Raw genomic sequence first — 19,736 nt, 5'->3', positions numbered from 1 at the left:
TTATCTTTAGGAATTTGAAACCCCCTCAAATAGTGAATTTGAGGAGTGTTTTCCTTGTTATATTCTGATATTCTTTTTCTGTACAAGTTTTGTACTTGTTTCATTTTATAAATTGCATATATATATATATCTATATATATATCTATATCTATATCTATATATATCTATATCTATATATATATCTATATCTATATCTATATATATATATATATATATATATATATATATATATATACTGTATATTGTGACAGGGATCTGGCTAGTCCTGCTGAATCCAAGGGGAAAGTCCCTGTAAGCCCCAGTAAAAACCCGGTGACCAGGTCTAGGAAACATCCTGAGTGAGGTGAAAATCCTGTGAACAGCTTTAGGAAGGTGCCTGCCCCTTTAAGAGTATCCAAAGCTCAGGCTGTTACGGAAAGGACAGGGCCCTTTAAGAATTTGGCTAACCCTGCTAGGAGGGGGCGTGGCTTGTTGCCGAGGCTCCCATTTACAGAGCTTTCTTCGTCAGATAGAGAGGAGAGGCAGCTGGGACAGGAAGCTGAAGTGAAGCTGGGGAGGAAGCCAGCCCTTGCAGCTAACCCATGGCCAGCACATGAAGGTTTCCCCGAGGACTGGGAAATGGAGGAACCTGAAGTCCAGACCGAGGATTGTGATATGGAATGGCTGGAAAGCAATGTTACTTACCGTAACAGTTGTTATCCAGGGACAGCAGGCAGCTATTCTCACTAGTGGGTGATGTCATCAGCCAGAGCCCCGGTACGGACGTCTCACAAGCACGTGTTGCTTGTAGAAACTTAAAGTTTCTAGATGCCCGCACCGCGCATGCGCCGGTGCCTTCCTACCCGGAGATCCGGGCGTGTCTCCTCAGTTCAGGTAGCTAGCCTGAGAAGCCAACCCAGGGGAGGTGGGTGGGACGTGAGAATAGCTGCCTGCTGTCCCTGGATAACAACTGTTACGGTAAGTAACATTGCTTTATCCCAGGACAAGCAGGCAGGTATTCTCACTAGTGGGTGACCTCCAAGCTAACCTCAGTGGGATAGAGGGGGAGTTGGCGACTTAAGAGAATAAATTTTTCAATACTGTTTGGCCAAACTGTCCATCCCGTCTGGAGAGGGTATCCAGACAATAATGTGAGGTGAATGTGTGAACCGAGGACCAGGTGGCAGCCTTGCAAATTTCCTCGATTGGTGTTGATCTGAGGAATGCTACTGAGGCTGCCATTGCTCTGACCTTATGGGCTGTGACCTTACAAGGAAGTGATAATCCAGCCTGGGCATAGCAGAAAGAGATACAAGCCGCCATCCAATTAGAGATGGTGCGCTTTGATACGGGTCTTCCCAACTTGTTAGGATCGAAGGAGACAAAAAGTTGAGGAGTGGTTCTGTGTGGCTTGGTGCGATCCAGGTAGAAAGCCAAGGCACGTTTACAGTCTAAAGTGTGAAGGGCCGATTCTCCGTGGTGAGAATGAGGCTTAGGGAAGAATACTGGAAGTACAATGGATTGGTTGAGATGAAATTCGGAGACCACCTTAGGCAGGAATTTCGGGTGAGTGCGGAGGACCACCTTGTCATGGTGGAATACTGTGAATGGTGGGTCCGCCATCAATGCCTGGAGTTCGCTGACTCTGCGAGCGGACGTAAGGGCTACAAGGAAAAGCACTTTCCAGGTGAGATACTTCAGAGGGGCCCTGTTGAGTGGTTCAAACGGGGGCTTCATGAGGTGGGAAAGGACTACATTGAGGTCCCAAACTACTGGGGGTGGTTTGAGAGGAGGGTTAACATGGAAGAGTCCTTTCATAAATCTGGCGACCACCGGATGGGCCGAGAGGGGTTTCCCTTGTAGAGGCTGGTGGAACGCCGCAATAGCGCTCAGGTGGACTCGTATGGATGTGGACTTGAGCCCAGATTGAGATAGGTGTAGGAGATAGTCCAGCACGGAGGATAAGGAAGCTCGCTGAGGTTCCTTTGACTTAGAAACGCACCATGAGGAGAATCTGGTCCATTTCTGGGAGTAGCATTGTCGAGTGGCGGGCTTCCTGGAAGCTTCCAAGACCTCCCTCACTTCTTGTGAGAATTGGTGAGGGGTTACGTTGAGAGGAACCAAGCTGTCAGGTGGAGAGACTGCAGGTTGGGATGAAGTAGTGATCCTTGATGTTGAGTAAGTAGTGAAGGAAACACTGGAAGTGGTACTGGTTCCCTGCTGCTGAGTTGAAGTAGGAGGGAGAACCAAGGTTGTCTGGGCCACCGAGGAGCTATTAGAATCATGGTGGCCCGTTCGAGTTTCAGCTTGACCAGAGTCTTCTGGATCAGCGGGAATGGTGGGAACGCATATAGAAATCGTTTCCCCCAGTTCAGTAGAAAAGCATCTGCCTCGAGGCGATGAGGAGTGTAGATCCTGGAGCAAAACTGAGGCAGTTTGGCGTTGTGGGGAGCCGCAAAGAGGTCTATCTGAGGCGTCCCCCATTGCGTGAAGATTTGGTGAAGGGGGTTGGAATGGAGAGTCCATTCGTGCGGTTGTAGCAGACGGCTTAGTATGTCTGCTAAGACGTTGTTCTCCCCCTGGATGTATACTGCTCTGAGTAGGGCGTTGTGGCGCACCGCCCAGTCCCAGACTCGTAGAGCTTCCTGGCAAAGGAGGGCCGAGCCCGTGCCTCCTTGCTTGTTGATATAATACATGGCGGCCTGATTGTCTGTGCGAATGAGGATTACCATGTCGTGGAGTCGGTGTTGGAAAGCTTGGAGCGCATTGAAGATGGCTCTGAGTTCCAATAGATTGATTTGGTGTAGTCTTTCCGCACTGGTCCAGAATCCTTGGGTGCGGAGACCCTCCAGGTGGGCCCCCCATGCGTAATTCGACGAGTCGGTTGTGAGAACTTTCTGATGGGGGGGAGAGTGCATCAGCAAACCTCTGGATAGATTCGAAGAGGTCATCCACCAAAGTAGAGACTGCCGAAGAGCAGGTGTGACTACGATGCGTTTGGACAGTGGATCGGATGTCTGATTCCACTGTGATGCCAGGGTCCACTGGGGGATCCTGAGGTGGAGTCTGGCAAAGGGTGTCACGTGTACTGTGGAGGCCATATGGCCCAGGAGTACCATCAGTTGTCTCGCCGGTAGGGTTCGGCGAGTAGCCACCGACTGGCAGAGATGAAGAAGAGACTCCATGCGTTGCCGGGGCAGGAATGCTCGGAGTCGGGTGGTGTCCAGGACCGCTCCGATGAAGGGGAGGGACTGGGTGGGTTGTAGATGAGACTTGGAGAAGTTGATCTCGAAGCCCAAATTCTGGAGGAAGTAGGTTGTAGCCAAGGCCGCCGAAGTGACCTCTGGGGCTGACGGGGCCTTGATGAGCCAGTCGTCGAGGTATGGAAACACCTGTAGACCCCTGTCCCGGAGTGCTGCGGCCACTACCACCAGGCACTTTGTGAAGACTCTGGGGGACGAAGATAGGCCGAATGGTAGCACTCGATACTGTAGGTGCAGATTTCCCACCCGAAATCTGAGGAACTTCCGGGAGGCCGGGTGAATGGGGATGTGAGTGTAGGCCTCCTTGAGATCCAGGGAGCATAACCAGTCGTTCTGCTCGAGGAGGGGGTATAGAGAAGCCAAAGTCAACATGCGAAACTTCTCTTTGACCAGGAACTTGTTGAGGGCCCGAAGGTCTAAAATGGGTCGCAGGTCGCCCGTTTTCTTCGGGACGAGGAAGTACCGGGAGTAAAACCCTCGGTTCAATTGGTCTGACGGGACCGGTTCGACAGCCCGAAGCTGAAGTAAGGTTTGGACTTCCTGAAGAAGAAGGGCGGTCTGCGTCGAGCTTGAAGGATACTCTCTTGGAGGATGGTCCGGGGGGGCCCGGTGGAATTGAAGAGAGTATCCTTCTCTTATGATGGAGAGGACCCATAGGTCCGTGGTTATGGCCTCCCATCGGTGGTAAAAAAGATGGAGGCGGCCCCCTATGGGAGAGGCCGAGGTTATGCTCCCGGGAGGGGCGTCAAAAGGGCTGGGGAGCCTTAGGTACAGCCGGTGGCTGAAGTTTTTGCTGAGACTTCTGGGGAGGTTGTCTCTTCGCAGGCTGTCTCGCAGCAGGCGTTTGTCTGGGCATGTAACGCCGCTGGTAAATCAGGGGTGGCCTGGAAGGTCGAGACTGTTGAGGTTTGGGTTTGGGCCGCAGGATGGATTGAAAGGATTTTTCATGATCCGACAGCTTCTTGGTAACAGTTTCGATAGACTCATCGAACAGGTCAGCTCCAGCACATGGTACGTTGGCGAGTCTGTCCTGTAGGTTGGGATCCATATCGATAGTACGGAGCCATGCCAGGCGACGCATAGCTACCGCGCTTGCGGCGGCGCGTGCCGAGAGTTCGAATGCATCGAAGGAGGATTGCATCAGCTGGAGGCGTAATTGGGAGAGGGAGGCTACCACTTCCTCGAACTCGAATCGAGCTTGGTTGTCTATGAACGGAGTGAACTTGCGGAGCACCGGCAAGAAGAACTCCAGATAGGAAGAGAAAAAGAAGTTGTAGTTTAGCACCCGTGACGCCATCATGGAGTTTTGGTAGAATTTTCTACCAAATTTGTCCATCGTTCTCCCCTCTCGGCCCGGCGGTACAGAGGCGTAGACCTGGGAGGGATGAGAGCGTTTAAGGGAGGACTCGACCAGTAGGGATTGGTGGGAGAGTTGAGGGCCCTCGAACCCTTTATGGTGCACGATGCGGTATCGAGCATCGAGTTTGCTGGGGATCGCCGGTATGGAATACGGCGTTTCGAAGCACTGCATGAAGGTCTGGTCCAGTAATTTATGCAAGGGGAGCCGAAGCGACTCCGTTGGAGGGTTAGGTAAATGCATGGTGTCCAGATACTCTTTGGAGTATCGGGAGCCCGTGTCAAGGGTCACATCCAGATCATCCGCCATTTGTCGGAGGAATGATGAGAAGGACAATTGTTCCGCCAGCGTCGGTCTGTGGGACGGGCTGGAGGAGGAGGAGGCCTCCAGGTCCGTGGACATCGGGGAGTGACAAGGAGAATCGGGCACCGGTGTCTCCTCGTACTCCGGGCCCCTCGGAGGGGACACCTCTGATGAGGAGTATCCCCTACGTTGCAGTTTTTTCTGCGGTGACACCTCCGAATGGCGTGAGGAGTGCCAGGATGAGTGTCTCGATCGGTGCCCGTCTCGGTGGCGGGACGGGGATCGGGATCGTCTGTGCATCGCATGGTCTCCCGAGGCCCCCAAGTGGATAGGGCTGGAAGCAGTGGATCGCAACTGGGTTTGCGATGCGGGTTCTTGCGATGCTACCCAAGTCTGGTAAGGAGTACGGAAGAACTCTTCCTGACTATGCCCAGGGCTTCGAGTATCGATCGGAGGTCTGGTCCCATGTTGGCGCGGAGGCGTAATGGGTTCTAATGGCGGCATATCGGTAAGCGAGGCTTGCCGCGTGGGCATCGCCGCCCTCCCCCGTTCGTCCTCGTCGGTTGTCGAGGTCGAACGGTGTGGGGGAGGGGGAGGGGGCGGACCGCCCCTTTGGACCGGTACCGGGAGGTCACCCTGTATGGCAGCGATGAGCCCGGGTCCGATGGTCTGCATGAGCTCAACGAATTGAGCTTCCAGCACGGACCGTAGCGAAGCCGATAAGGAGGGATCCGCACCGAAAGGGGGTCCTCCTGCACGGACATCGCGCTCCTTCGAGGTCGAGTGCTTCTGCTTAGTAGCTTTCGGCACTTTGATGACCATTGGTGGCACTGTGGAAGGAAGAGGTACCTGAACCGAGGAGACCGGGGCAGGCACCGAAGTCGAGCTCGTGGATGGTGTCGGGGTGAGCGATGCCGGTTTCACCACACTCGATGCAGGAGTGGTCGATGCCGGTTTCGCCCGAACCGGGGAGGTATCAGATGAAGTGGAGGCTGAGGGATCCTTAGCTGCGTCCATCTTGAACATCGATTCCCACAATAGGCAACGCCGCTTGAATGAGCGTGCCGTAAGGGTAGAGCAAGGCCCGCACGATTTCGGGATGTGGTCAGGGCCCAAACACTGCAAACAGCGCCAGTGAGGGTCCGTGAGTGAAATCGCGCGTTGGCACTTGCTGCACTTTTTAAACCCGGTGATTGGCCGGGACATAGGCCGGAAAATCTCCGCCGCGAGGTCGAAGCCAGTGGGCCTGAGCCACGTGGCCGGCCCGTTCGACCCGCCGGAGGAAATAATCCTTTTTTTTTTTTTTTTTTTACTGAAAAAGAAAAGAACTGTTAACTGTAATTAAAAGAAAACGAAAACGCGGACAAGGAAGGCAAATTTAACTGAATTCAGCTAGCGCATGAAGAAGTTGAACTTCTCAGCTCCGCGGAAAAGAAAGAACTGAGGAGACACGCCCGGATCTCCGGGCAGGAAGGCACCGGCGCATGCGCGGTGCGGGCATCTAGAAACTTTAAGTTTCTACAAGCAACACGTGCTTGTGAGACGTCCGTACCGGGGCTCTGTCTGATGACATCACCCACTAGTGAGAATACCTGCCTGCTTGTCCTGGGATAAAACGATGTTTTACCCCAAAGGGAAGAGCGCCCAATGGAATGTGAGTAGGCTGCTAAGCCCAGGGGGTTTTCTTTTTCCTTGTTTTTGGATAGTTTTTTTTGGTTTATGTTTTGGGAGCAGTTTGTGCATTGCTCTGACTTGTGCTGGGAGCTGCAAAAGTTACACCAGAGCTTGTCTATTGGGAGGGCGGCAGCACCTGTGGTGAACAGGCTCCTCTTCTCCCAGACTGTTGGGGATTTGGCTCAATCCCACAGGGACACAGTTAGAGCTATTATCAAGAGAGCTTTGTACCAAGAAGCTAACACCTGAAGCATGGACTGTTCTGTGATACTATGAAATGTGACCCGAGGGCTAAACTCAGGATTGTAGTATCACTATTCTGGACTGACTCTGTAAGCACGGCTGGTGCTAGGAGTAGGACGTATTGGTTTGAAAAAGGATTGAAGCAAAATTCTTGAAAGTTTGTTTTTCCACTCGTGCCAAATTCTGACACATTTTTGTTGTTTGAAACTTTTTGGATGTTTCATTAAAGTGTTTTTGTTTGAACAACCTGGTGTACAAATTGGTGTACAATTTCTGGGAGACAATAAGAAACCTGTGTTCCGCTATCTTTATTTTAAACTCAGGACTAGGATTCAGCGAAGCCATTTGGCCTAGCCGGGATCCTTGTCCCACAATATATATTTTTAAAGGGAAACTTAAAGCTCCTAGAACCTTAGACACTGGAACCTACTCCTAGAACCTTAGATACTGGAACCTACTCCTAGAACCTTAGACACTGGAACCTACTCCTAGAACCTTAGACACTGGAACCTACTCCTAGAACCTTAGACACTGGAAGGACAAATAACCCAGCACTTTTGAAACAAATGCAGAGGCTCTCGGGGAGATGTTGTCTTCCTCAGCAGTTACAAAGTTTCCATCCTATTGCCACACCCACAGGGTTAAAATTAGACCGTGTCTCAGAGCTCCAGCACATACCTGGGCGTCAGCCTCAGCCGCTCTCCCTTTGTGCATCTTTTGCACACGTGCAAGATTCAGACACCTTCAGCCCCCACCCACCTCCATCCTTGCTAACTACAGCGTGCCACTAGCCTTTGTACCGCTTTTCCAAAGGAAGCTGCCTGTGTTCCCCTTTGAAAACGAGCGTGTGCAGTGGGTGGCAGTAATTGTGTGGACTTTTAGCAATCAAATATCCCCAGCTGTTTCTCTCCTGTGGCTGAAGCGCACCTTTGGGAAAACCTCGGTTTCCTGCAATTACAGCGTGCGTTTGCTATGGAGATAGTGAATATTTTTAACTGCATTTCAGGAGGAAATTTTTTTTTTGGGGGGGTGTCAGCACATTGTATAATTTGCTATTTATTCAATCAAAATAATACTTGCAAAGTGATTGGAAATTATACATAAACAATCATAAACTTGATTGACAACATAATACAAAAAAAAAAAAAAAAGATTAGTCAACATATTATTTAGTCCACTAATTGGATCCAAGAACCAGGATAACACTTTCAAATCAAGAAATAGATAACTTATTATAACCGAGTAGGAGACATAGATAACCCCCAAACAGCCGGTTCATTACACTGTGGATACATTCCTCACTCAATATTCGCAGGGTTTAGGGGCAGAGCCGGCCCGCGAATATTGAAAATTCATGAATAACTTTCGGGCCGTGAGTTCCCGTAATCTCTCGAGACTATGATGGGAACTCACTGCAGCCATTTTGGATGAGCGATCTGTACGGGGCAGGAGCGTAGGAAGATTGCTCCTGCCCCGAAAGACTGCTAGATCACCAGGTAAGGTCCAGGGAGGTCCGGGAGGTGGGGGTGATTCCGGTTTTAGAAAATCACGAATAATCGAAATCGTGAGTCCTAAAACCGCGAATTGTGAAGGGGAAGTGTACTACAATTGGACCAATGCTTACCCTCACCCTCTCCCCTTCCTTAGCTTCCTGGAGCCCTCCTCTCTAAATCTTCTAATTCACTCGCTAATTATCGCTACAATTGATTATTGCAACTCTCTCTATAAAGGAATTACGCAAAAGGAAATCATACGGCTACAACTCATTCAAAACACCGCTATTAAAATTATTAGTAATGCAAAAAAATATGATCATGTCGTTATTAAAAAATACACACTGGCTTCCTATTCCACATCGCATCATTTTCAAAATTGCACTTCTCACTTTTAAAACGCTCAAATCCAGACTTCCAGCTTTTACCGATAAAAACATAAGAATTGCTGATCCTGGGTTATAGACTAGTGGTCCATCGTGCCCAGCAGTCCGCTCATGTGGTGGCCCCCAGGTCAAAGACCAGTGCTCTAAATGAGTCCAGCCTCACCTGCGTATGTTCCAGTTTAGCAGGAACTTGTCCAACTTTGTCTTGAATTCCTGGAGGGTGTTTTCCCCTATAACAGCCTCCGGAAGAGCGTTCCAGTTCTCCACCACTCTCTGGGTGAAGAAGAACTTCCTTACGTTCGTACGGAATCTATCCCCTTTTAACTTTAGAGAGTGCCTGCTCATTCTCCCTACCCTGGAGAGGGTGAACAACCTGTCTTTATCTACTAAGTCTATTCCCTTCAGTATCTTGAATATTTCGATCATGTCCCCTCTCAGTCTCTTCTTTTCAAGGGAGAAGAAGCTCAGTTTCTCTAATCTCTCACTGTACAGCAACTCCTCCAGCCCCTTAACCATTTTAGTCGCTCTTCTCTGGACCCTTTCGAGTAGTACCGTGTCCTTTTTCATGTATGGCGACCAGTGCTTGACGCAGTACTCCAGCCAGAATTCTTAGATATTCTTCTCAAAATCTACTTTTTCTTCCCTCCCTTAAAACCTTTCATGTGCGACGTACCACATCATTTGCTGTTACAGCACCCCAAATCTGGAACTCCCTGCCCTCCTAGCTAAGGGAAGAGCCAAATGTTGATAAATTTAAAGGAGCATTCAAAAGCTTCCTCTACAGAGAAAGCTTTTAATCCATAATCCAGGACTCTTTTATAATCTATGAAAAGGCAGCTCTCAACTAACTTTTCCCGCCCTTTTGTGTTATCCTTAGATGTCATCTTTTCTAAATTATTGTATTTCACCTTCTATCCTCTTGTTTTCTATTTGTCAGGAGGTCTAGTTCTGTGTTTTAGTTCCCTTAAATTATTTTAATTTTGATCCCCTCAATTTAAATGTATTGTAGATCGCCTAGAATGTTGATAGGCCAGTAATCAAATCTAATATAATAAAGCCCTAAGCGCGCATGTGCACTCCCACCTGCGTGCTCCCGTTTTCCCTGCGCTGTAGGGACCTGCAGGTAAGAGTGCACATGCGCGCAGTGGCGTGGAGCCTCTCGGCCGCAGCAGCTCTTGCTGTCTGAAGGATGTGAACTGGCCAGGGCGACGTCAGCGGTGGCCGGAATGGACTTTAATTCCTGCCTCCCAAGATTCTCCTCCTGCTCCGGCTGGGCCCGCATAAAAAAACCAAAACCCCCCAGAGCTTGCTTCAGGTTCAGCAAGGGCTGCGGGTCCTGAAACCTACCGATTCAAGCAGCGTCTGCAGCACTCTACACATGCTGCTTCAGGGCCTTCTACTGCCCTGATTTGCTGGGCAGTAGAAGGCCCCAAAGCAGCAGTGTATAGAGTGCTGCATACGCTGCTGGACCGTGGGAAGGGAAGGGGGGGGCGGTAAGGGACTAAGGGAGCCAGCCAGACCGTGGGAAGGGAAAAGGGGGGTAGGGGAAACACTGCTGCTGCACAGGGAAGTGGTGTGGGGGGAGGGAATGCTGCTGTGGCTGCTGCACAGGGAAGTGGTGGGAGAGAAATGCTGCTGCATAGGAGGCAGGGAGAGAGACAGATAGAAAGAAAAGAAGAAAGAAAGACACAGAGGCAGGGAGAGACACAGAAAGACAGACAGACAAAGGGGGCCAGGGAGAGAGACAGACAGCGGGAGGGAGAGAGAGACAGAAATAAAGACACACAGACCTATATTCTAGCACCCGTTAATGTAACGGGCTAAAATACTAGTTTTTAATAAACCTTGAAACCTTGAATAAATTGAGCTAGTTGTTTTGGCTCAAAAAAAAAAAGGAGGAAAGATTTATCTGGATAAATAGTCTACTTTCCCTGTTCCCCTCGTTGTAGATATTTTATTGTAATAGTAAACCGCATAGAAATCCCACTGCGTGGCACTTTGCAGAATATCAGGCCTATCAAAGTTATCTAAGCGGTTTACAATCAGGTTCTGAAGCGTTTGCCCTCTCTGTCCCGGTGGTCTCACAATCTATCTAACGAACCTGGGGCAGTAGAGGATTGAGTGGCTTGCCCAGGGTCACAAGGAGCAGCGTGGGATTTTGAGGCATTTTGAACCCACAACCTCAGGGCAGCGAGGCAGTACCTAGGTAGAAACCTTTGAAAAATCCCTCTCCAGAACAGAATGATAAAATCCAAAGAAAGGTGTATCTTTCTTCTACCCACAAAAGGAAAAATTGCCAAGTCATTATTCAACAAGCGTTGCTAAAACGTGAGGTTTGTGTCCAGATATGATCCAAAAGGGTGATGAACTGGTCCGTGTTTTGAAAGAAACTCCTTCCTCAGGGGTCCTAATGTGAAAATGTGAATATATCAACAGATATGTATTCGATAAGGCAGAAGGAGTGAATGGTGGCAGCAAAAATTAGTGATTGTGAAACGGTGAGCAAAAAGTGCTAGTGATGGTGAACCTACTTTGAAAGACTGTGGAGTGTGACCAATAAATGCTGACTTGCTGGTGAATGCACTTAAAAATGTGGATACATAAAAAAAAAACAACCCAGTGACTCTGGATGCATTCAGGGAACGGAGAACATGGTTTAGCGGAGTTTAACCGGTGGTGATACAGTCCTGTTGTTTCATCCTGGGGAGGAATATTGTACACAGGCTGAGAACACCATTAATATCTCTGATAGATATCTGCCCTGCTATGACGTGAGGTCTTACCTAGGAAACATTAATTGAATGACAGTAAACCTCCGTGCCCTCGATAATACAAATCGGATAGATTAGATCAAGTTATAGCTCCATAATCTTTTGGCAAAGAAAATGAGATAATTATAAGTTCACAGACATTCAAAGAGAATCATATTGTATTAGGTTTAAATATTACAGTAATAAAGTCCTATAAATACATTATCAGTAAACTTAAGGGCCCTTCACCTGAAGATTGATAGCCCCATAAACTTTGGAACAGGGTTGACGACAACTTGACGTAAGACCTGTTTGCGTTCCTGTAAGCCTGCATTGCACAGGCTGAGTTTCAAGAAGTTAGAGGTAGTGAAAAAAGATCATTTCTGTTGAAGATGGAGCTACTGGCTAGATGGACAATCGGAATGACCCAGTAAGGCAGGGCTGCCCAAGTCCGGTCCTCGAGATCTGCTGGCAGGCCAGGTTTTCAGGATATCCACAATGAATATGCATGAGAGAGATTTGCATACCAAGAAGGCAGTGCAGGCAAATCTCTCTCATGCATATTCATTGTGGATATCCTAAAAACCTGGCCTGCCGGTAGATCTTGAGGACTGGACTTGGGCAGCCCTGCAGTAAGGCTATTCTTATAGTATACTTTCTAGGTCAGGGGTGTCCAATGTCGGTCCTCGAGGGCCGCAGTCCAGTCGGGTTTTCAGGATTTCCCCAATGAATATGCATGAGATCTATTTGCATGCACTGCTTTCAATGCATATTCATTGGGGAAATCCTGAAAACCCGACTGGACTGCGGCCCTCGAGGACCGACATTGGACACCCCTGTTCTAGGTCAATGGTTAGTTTCTTCTCATACTTCGACGCTTCAGCATTCAGAATTCTGGTACAATCCCTAATACTAAGCCATCTTGATTACTGTAACATCGCCCATCTGGCAATCTCCCAGAAGCAAATGCAGAGACTACAACTGATACAAAATGCAGCAGTCGGGTTGATCTTCAGGTTGAAGAAGTCCGATCACATAATCCCTTCCTACCGACTCCTGCACTGGCTGCCAATGGAGGCACGTGCGAAGTACAAGCTGGGATGTCTCTGCTTCAAGGTACTATCTGGTCTAGCCCCTAAATATATTACTGACCTCTTCTCCTTCTCAACCAATAGACATGAGAGAAGAACACACCTGAAGTTCGTTTCCCCACCGGCTAGAGGATGCAAATTTAAGAGACATCATCAACAACTTATATCGGCAGCCTTATGGGGCAAAGACCTGGAAAAACTAATTACACACACAAACAACTATGGTGAATTTAGGAAACACCTAAAAACATACCTGTTCTTGAAATACCTAGGTAACGAATCTGGACAATAGACCCCATCACAATCCCACCCCCAAATCTGATCTTGTAAACTGTTAACCACTAATCTCTAACTATGAATGTTCCATTCAATTTGTAGAATCTTTCTAATTCATTGTAAACCGCATAGAACTTCACGGTCCTGCGGTATATAAACTGTTATTATTATTATATGTTTTGCCATGTGGAATTCTCCCCTTCCAAACTCAGTTCTACCCATCAGTCTGCATTCTTCGGTCGTTCCTTTTCTGTGGAACTCTCTTCCTTTGGATATCTGGTCAGAATTGTCCTATTTGAGGTTTCAAGTAGAGAATGACTTGGGGGACAAACTTTTTCCCGTCCCCACAGGAATGCAATTTCCCTGTCCCTGCCCCCATTCCTATAAGCTCTGCCTTATAGAGACCTCGAACACTTATGATTTTAAAGTGTTTGAGGTTTGTGTAGATGAGGACAGAGCTTGCATGAATGGGGCAGGGACAGGAAAAGAACTTGCTGGGATGGGAAAATGAGTTCCTGCAGGGATGGGGAAAAATTTGTCCCTGTGTCATTATCTAATTTTGAGCACTTCTCAAGGCTCATCTTTTTACTCAGACCTTTGTTGGGGAATCATGAGGTATTTGGAGGACTGCGTAGGTGCAAGCACACTCTTTTTCTTGGGGGGGGGGGCGGGGTTCTGTCCTATTTAATTGTAGTTCTTTTCATTTTTTATATAAGAACATAAGAATAGCTTTATTGGGTCAGATCAATGGTCCATCAAGCCCAGTAGCCCGTTCTCACAATGGCCAATCCAGGTCATCAGTACCTGGCCAAAACCCAAAGAGTAGCAACATTCCATATAGAATCCCAAAGAATAGCAAGATTCCGGAACCCCAAAGAGTAGCAACATTCCATATAGAATCCCAAAGAATAGCAAGATTCCGGAACCCCAAAGAGTAGCAACATTCCATATAGAATCCCAAAGAATAGCAAGATTCCGGAATCCCAAAGAGTAGCAACATTCCATATAGAATCCCAAAGAATAGCAAGATTCCGGAACCCCAAAGAGTAGCAACATTCCATATAGAATCCCAAAGAATAGCAAGATTCCGGAACCCCAAAGAGTAGCAACATTCCATATAGAATCCCAAAGAATAGCAAGATTCCGGAACCCCAAAGAGTAGCAACATTCCATATAGAATCCCAAAGAATAGCAAGATTCCGGAACCCCAAAGAGTAGCAACATTCCATATAGAATCCCAAAGAATAGCAAGATTCCGGAACCCCAAAGACTAGCAACATTTCATATAGAATCTCAAAGAATAGCAAGATTCCGGAACCTCAAACAGTAGCAACATTCCATATAGAATCCCAAAGACTAGCAACATTCTATGCTACCGATCCAGGGCAAGAAGTGGCTTCTCCGTGTATTTCTCAATAACAGACTATGGACTTTTCCTCCAGAAAATTGTCCAAACCTTTCTTAAAACCAGCTATGCTATCTGTTCTTACTACAACCTCTGGCAATACATTCCAGATCTTAACTATTCTCTGAAGCGAAAAAAATATTTCCCTATAATTTCATCGAATGCCTCCTAGTCTTTGTAATTTACGACGGAGTGAAAAATCGATCCATCTGTACTCGTTTACTCCACTCAGGGTTTTGTTTTTAACTACTGCAAACTGCTAAGCTTTTTAGCGCATGCTAGACAGGCGCTAAACGCTAACGCGTGCATGTTATCCTGTGGATGCGTTAGTGGTTAGCGCACACGTTGATTTAGCGTGCGGTAAATCCACGCTAAAATGCTTAGTGCACCTTTGTGAAAGAGGGCCACAATGTGCTCGCTCACAATGCGACACCTCAGCGTGTCCCTAATGCTTACCGAAGCTTGGTTAAAGGACTCTTAAACAAGAAAACAAATTTTAAGAAATTATCGCCTGTTAGAATTCTGGTCTCCTGTTTTCATTTTGCGTTTTCTTCTATGGCACAAAGAGGAAAAAAGAAGATTCTTAGATCTCTGTATCACAGGCTAAGGATTTATAAATCAGATCAATATGTAAAAAAAAAAAAAAATAAATAAGAAGAAACAATCTCCTTCAGAAAATTAACTGTTGTTTCAAAAAAATATCTATATGTGCCGCGACCAAGCTCATCTTCGCTAAAAGTAAATTTGACCATGTCTCCCCACTCCTGGCCAAGCTCCACTGGCTTCCAATAATCGCCAGGGTCCACTATAAATGCGCCTGTTTAACTTTTAAAATCCTATATGGTATCCTCCCTCCCTTTATCCCTCTTTCTTGGAATTCCTCAAACCCTAATACCACCAGATCCTCCCACAAATTAAAACTATCCTTCCCCTCGCTAAAAGGCATTTCCCACACAGGAAAGCTAGGGACCTCCCTCCACTTCAAAATCACTGAGCTCTGGAACAACCTTACCTCCCCTCTTCGGAACTTGAGCTCTCTCCAAGTTTTCCGCAAACATCTGAAAACCTGGCTTTTCTCAAAAAATGTAAGTCTCCCTCCAATTTAGGAATCAAGGAAACTCTTATATCTTGGCATCCCAAGTCCTGTAAATTTTCTTCACACTTCTACCTCTAACCCTCTGTTGTAGTTCCTTCCTATTTCTCCTACTGTAAACCGCGTCGAGCTCTACGAATGTGGAGATGATGCGGTATACAAACCTAAGGATTAGATTAGATTAGATATGTGTGTGTTTTTGCCACATCCAGTTCTTGGAGCATAACAATTGGTTTAATAGGGATTCTGGGTAATAGAATGGTTTCTACCCACCTGTATACCACTTTCTCATAGAAACATAGAAAGTGACGGCAGAAAAGGGCCAAGGCCCATCGAGTCTACCCACTCCATTGACCCACCCCCCTAGTTAATTGCTCTCTGATGACCTTTTCTCTCGAAGAGATCCGACATGAGCATCCCAAATGATCTTAAAAACTTGCACGCTGCTGGCCTCAACCACCTGTACTGGGAGCCTATTCCAGCTGTCCACCACTCTTTCAGTGAAGAAGTACTTCCTGGTGTCGCCATGAAACTTCCCGCCCTCTATTTTCAGCGGGTGTCCTCTTGTGGCCGAGGGTCTCCTAAGAAGGAAAACATTATCTTCTACCTTGATGCGACCTGTGACATACTTAAACGTCTCAATCATGTCCCCTCTCTCTCTACGTTCCTCGAGAGAGTATAGCCGCAATTCGTTCAGCCTTTCTTCGTATGATAGATCTTTGAGCCCCGAGACCAGTCTGTCAGTTAAAGCGTAAATTTTAAATAAATAAATCTTTGTCCAAAACAAAATCAGAGAATCCAGTTTTGGTTGGGGTTTTTTTGTTTTTTTTTTTTGCTTTCTGCAAACCACATCACAATCTGGCCTTTGCACCAGTTCTTCTTGCAACTCCCTAATTTCAGAATAAAGCCATTTAGGAAAATTGTAGCTTAAAGCAAGAAGGTATCGTTTTGCAATATGTGAGGATTTGATAGAAAAAGCAAAGCTATGGCCACATTTGCCTTGAGGATTACACAAGACTAAATTAAGACGGCACGGATTTCTGCCATCAGGAGCTGTTTTTAGGCACGTACTCCACACCTCTGCTTAGGATAAATGTAACAAACATTTTTATGGCATTAGGAGCCATTATGAGTTGCAGTGTATAAAAAAAAAAAGCCAATTCCATACTGAAATGGAAATGAATGCCTCATTAGCAATAAAAGCTTCGGGGTTGTACAACGACGCAACCTTTTGTTCAAACACGATGCCTAGAATTTGCATAAGTAGTCAACCGTGTAGCTTTCATGGGTTATTAAAATACTCTTACTCACCAGCCCAAAGAGCTCATGTACACAATGTTTTCCTCCTTGCTCCAGTCTGTTTGCACAGAAACACAGATTTTTCCCCCCTACAAAGTTAAGAGGGATGGGGGGGGTGAGAGAAAATAGCTAAAATTAGACAATCCTAGAATTAATTTTATAACTACCATACACCACTCTGAGGAGGGTTTTTTTGTTGGGGTTTTTTTTTATTGTTTATTTAACAAGAAAAGGTGGGTCGTAAATCTATAGATTTAAATTAAACTACACAGCAATAAGTGACCTTAATTTGGATCAATCAGACAATCTGTGCATCTTCCATTCTAAGAGCTAAATATGGAATTCACTAAGCATTGTGGCAGTAACTGAAAAAGCAAAGAGAATATGAGGAATTATTTGGAAAGGAATAATGACTAGAACAAATAATAATAATAATAATAACTTTTATTTTGTATACCGCCATACCCAGAGAGTTCTAGGCGGTACACAACAATTAATTAAGATTATAAGCGAAGATAACATTGGAATTAACAATTTTTGGAATGTATAGGTCAATGAAGTTGACAGGAATTAACAATTTTTGGAATGTATAGGTCAATGAAGTTGACAGGAATTAACAATTTTTGGAGTGTATAGGTCAATGAAATTGACAGGAATTAACAATTTTTGGAGTGTATAGGTCAATGAAGTTGACAGGAATTAACAATTTTTGGAGTGTATAGGTCAATGAAGTTGACAGGAATTAACAATTTTTGGAATGTATAGGTCAATGAAGTTGACAGGAATTAACAATTTTTGGAATGTATAGGTCAATGAAGTTGACAGGAATTAACAATTTTTGGAGTGTATAGGTCAATGAAGTTGACAGGAATTAACAATTTTTGGAATGTATAGGTCAATGAAGTTGACAGGAATTAACAATTTTTGGAATGTATAGGTCAATGAAGTTGACAGGAATTAACAATTTTTGGAATGTATAGGTCAATGAAGTTGACAGGAATTAACAATTTTTGGAGTGTATAGGTCAATGAAGTTGACAGGAATATACTGTCTCTGTATCGCTCCATGCTGAGGCTATGCCTTGAGTATTTTATACAATTCCGGTCGCCGCATCTCCAAAAGACATGGAGGGGCATTTTTGATACGACATCTAAATCCGAGTTTTGATGTTTTGTGGAGCACGCATAAGACTCCAGTCCCGAACGTGCCCATTTTCAAAACTGCAAGACGTCTATCTCGTTTTTCAGAAACGGATGTGTTTGCTCTCATTTTCGAAAACAAACATACAAACAACCACATCCAAAAACAGAAATTGCACAAAACAAGCCATTGGGATGTTTGAGGGGGTGCTGAAATTGTTCTCAGCCCAAACAAGAAGTGAATGACTGTGGATATGGTTCAATCAATGATCTAAAACAATGTAAAAAAACATACATTTTTTTTTTTGTAAATTGGCACTTAACAAAATAAGATAACCCTCTTTTCAGCTACAGTGGCAAAATAATGCTCAGAATTCAGGAAGTTGGTTGGTTGGGCTGAGAACCTATCAGCACCCCCCTCGTACTATTTGGATTAGCCACGGGTGGAGACAGGATACCAGGCTAGATGGACTGTTGGTCTGACCCAGTATGGCTGTTCTTACGTATGTAAGCCAAGTATAGGACAATCGATGCATTGTGGCATCACTGGTGAGGTTGGCTTTTAGGCATTGGTGGAATGAGGCATTATGACATCACAATCTCAGCTCTGGAATGTCGCTGCAAGGAGGTGATGAAAAGTTCTCAGTCCAACCAAGAAGAGAATGAGCGGATACGGCTCAATCAGTGATCTGAAACAATGTCAAAACATAGAATTCTGTTTCTGCAAATTGGAACTTAACGAAATAAGATAACCCTCTTTTCCGCTACGGTGGCAAAATAACGCTCAGAATTTAGGAAGTTGGTTGGTTGGGCTGAAAAAGTCCCAGGTAAACATCTCACCATAGCCCTCTTATACGTATTGTATGTTGAGCCCTCCAAAATCCACCCAAAACCCACTGTACCCAACTGTACACCACAGTAACAACCCTTATGCCTGCAGGAGACGCCAACTGTATATTTCACACAGCGAGTGGTGGACGCCTGGAACGCACTCCCGGAAGAGGTTGTGGCGGAAACTACCATTCTAGGATTTAAGGGCAAGTTGGACACACATCTTCTTGCAAGACACATTGAGGGATACGAGTGACCAAGGTCCTCGTCTGGGAACACCTAGCTGAGCCTCCGCGGGTGCGGACCACCGGCCTAGATGGACCCACGGTCTGATCCGGTGCGGGCATTTCTTATGTTCTTATTAATTTGATATACTGTGTTAAGTGGTGTACAAAGAAAACATATACAAAGCAATCATAATACATAGCATAACATGTTAAGGACAGTTCATAAGCAGATACAACATACCACAAACAAAATAATAGCCCTTAGCCTTCAGAATCAGTCAAAAATGACGAATAGAGTGCATGAATCCCAAATCAATTAAGATCAGCAGAATAACCTACAGGTAATGACAGTTGAACCAAAACACTGCCGCAACAGGATTGGCTTAATCACCTTTCGAAACGCTGAATAAGGGAGATCAGTTTTTAGAAATTCTCCAACAATGAGTTAAAAAGGGCAGGGCCAGCATAGGAGAAGGCTCTGCTCCTTAGTGATGGCAGTTTCATTATTTTAAGATTGGTAATTGAAGTTGTTCCTCAACCTTTTCTGAAACCAGTCTGAACTTCGGGTACTTCTTGCTCAATGTATGATTGGAGCCTTCCTGGTATTATTTTCAGCAATATTCTGCTGGTGGGTGGAATTAATGCAATCGTTCTGCAGTTGTTACAGTCCTTGGCATCACCTTTCTTCGGCAGAGGTATGAACAGTGTTCTTCTCCAATTGGCTGGCCATGTTTTTCCTTCCAAATCTGTTGACACGGTCGAGTAATGGCCATGATAGCACCTTCTGAGCCTTTTATTAATTAAATTGGAATACCATTGATAACAGGTGACTTGTTTTTCGATAAAGCTGTAATTGCTGTTATGACTTCTTCTTTTAAAATATCTGGTTCTTCTTTGGCTTCAGTTCGAGCTGGTTTCAGAAAAGGT

The 19,736-nt window shown here is 46.0% G+C and overlaps 1 long non-coding RNA gene across 1 annotated transcript in view; it reads left to right on the top strand.

Moving 5' to 3' along the window:
• Positions 1-6,514: 6,514 nt before the first annotated feature.
• LOC117367142 overlaps positions 6,515-19,736 on the top strand; it is an 89,066-nt gene continuing 75,844 nt past the window's right edge. Inside the window, exon 1 of the long non-coding RNA XR_004540702.1 lies at positions 6,515-6,556. This is a non-coding gene — a long non-coding RNA (uncharacterized LOC117367142). The remainder of the gene's footprint in view (positions 6,557-19,736) is intronic.

This window comes from Geotrypetes seraphini, chromosome 9 (genome assembly GCF_902459505.1).
Source record: "Geotrypetes seraphini chromosome 9, aGeoSer1.1, whole genome shotgun sequence".
Classification (NCBI taxonomy): Eukaryota; Metazoa; Chordata; class Amphibia; order Gymnophiona; family Dermophiidae; genus Geotrypetes; species Geotrypetes seraphini.
This window is presented reverse-complemented; position numbering and strand designations above follow the sequence as displayed.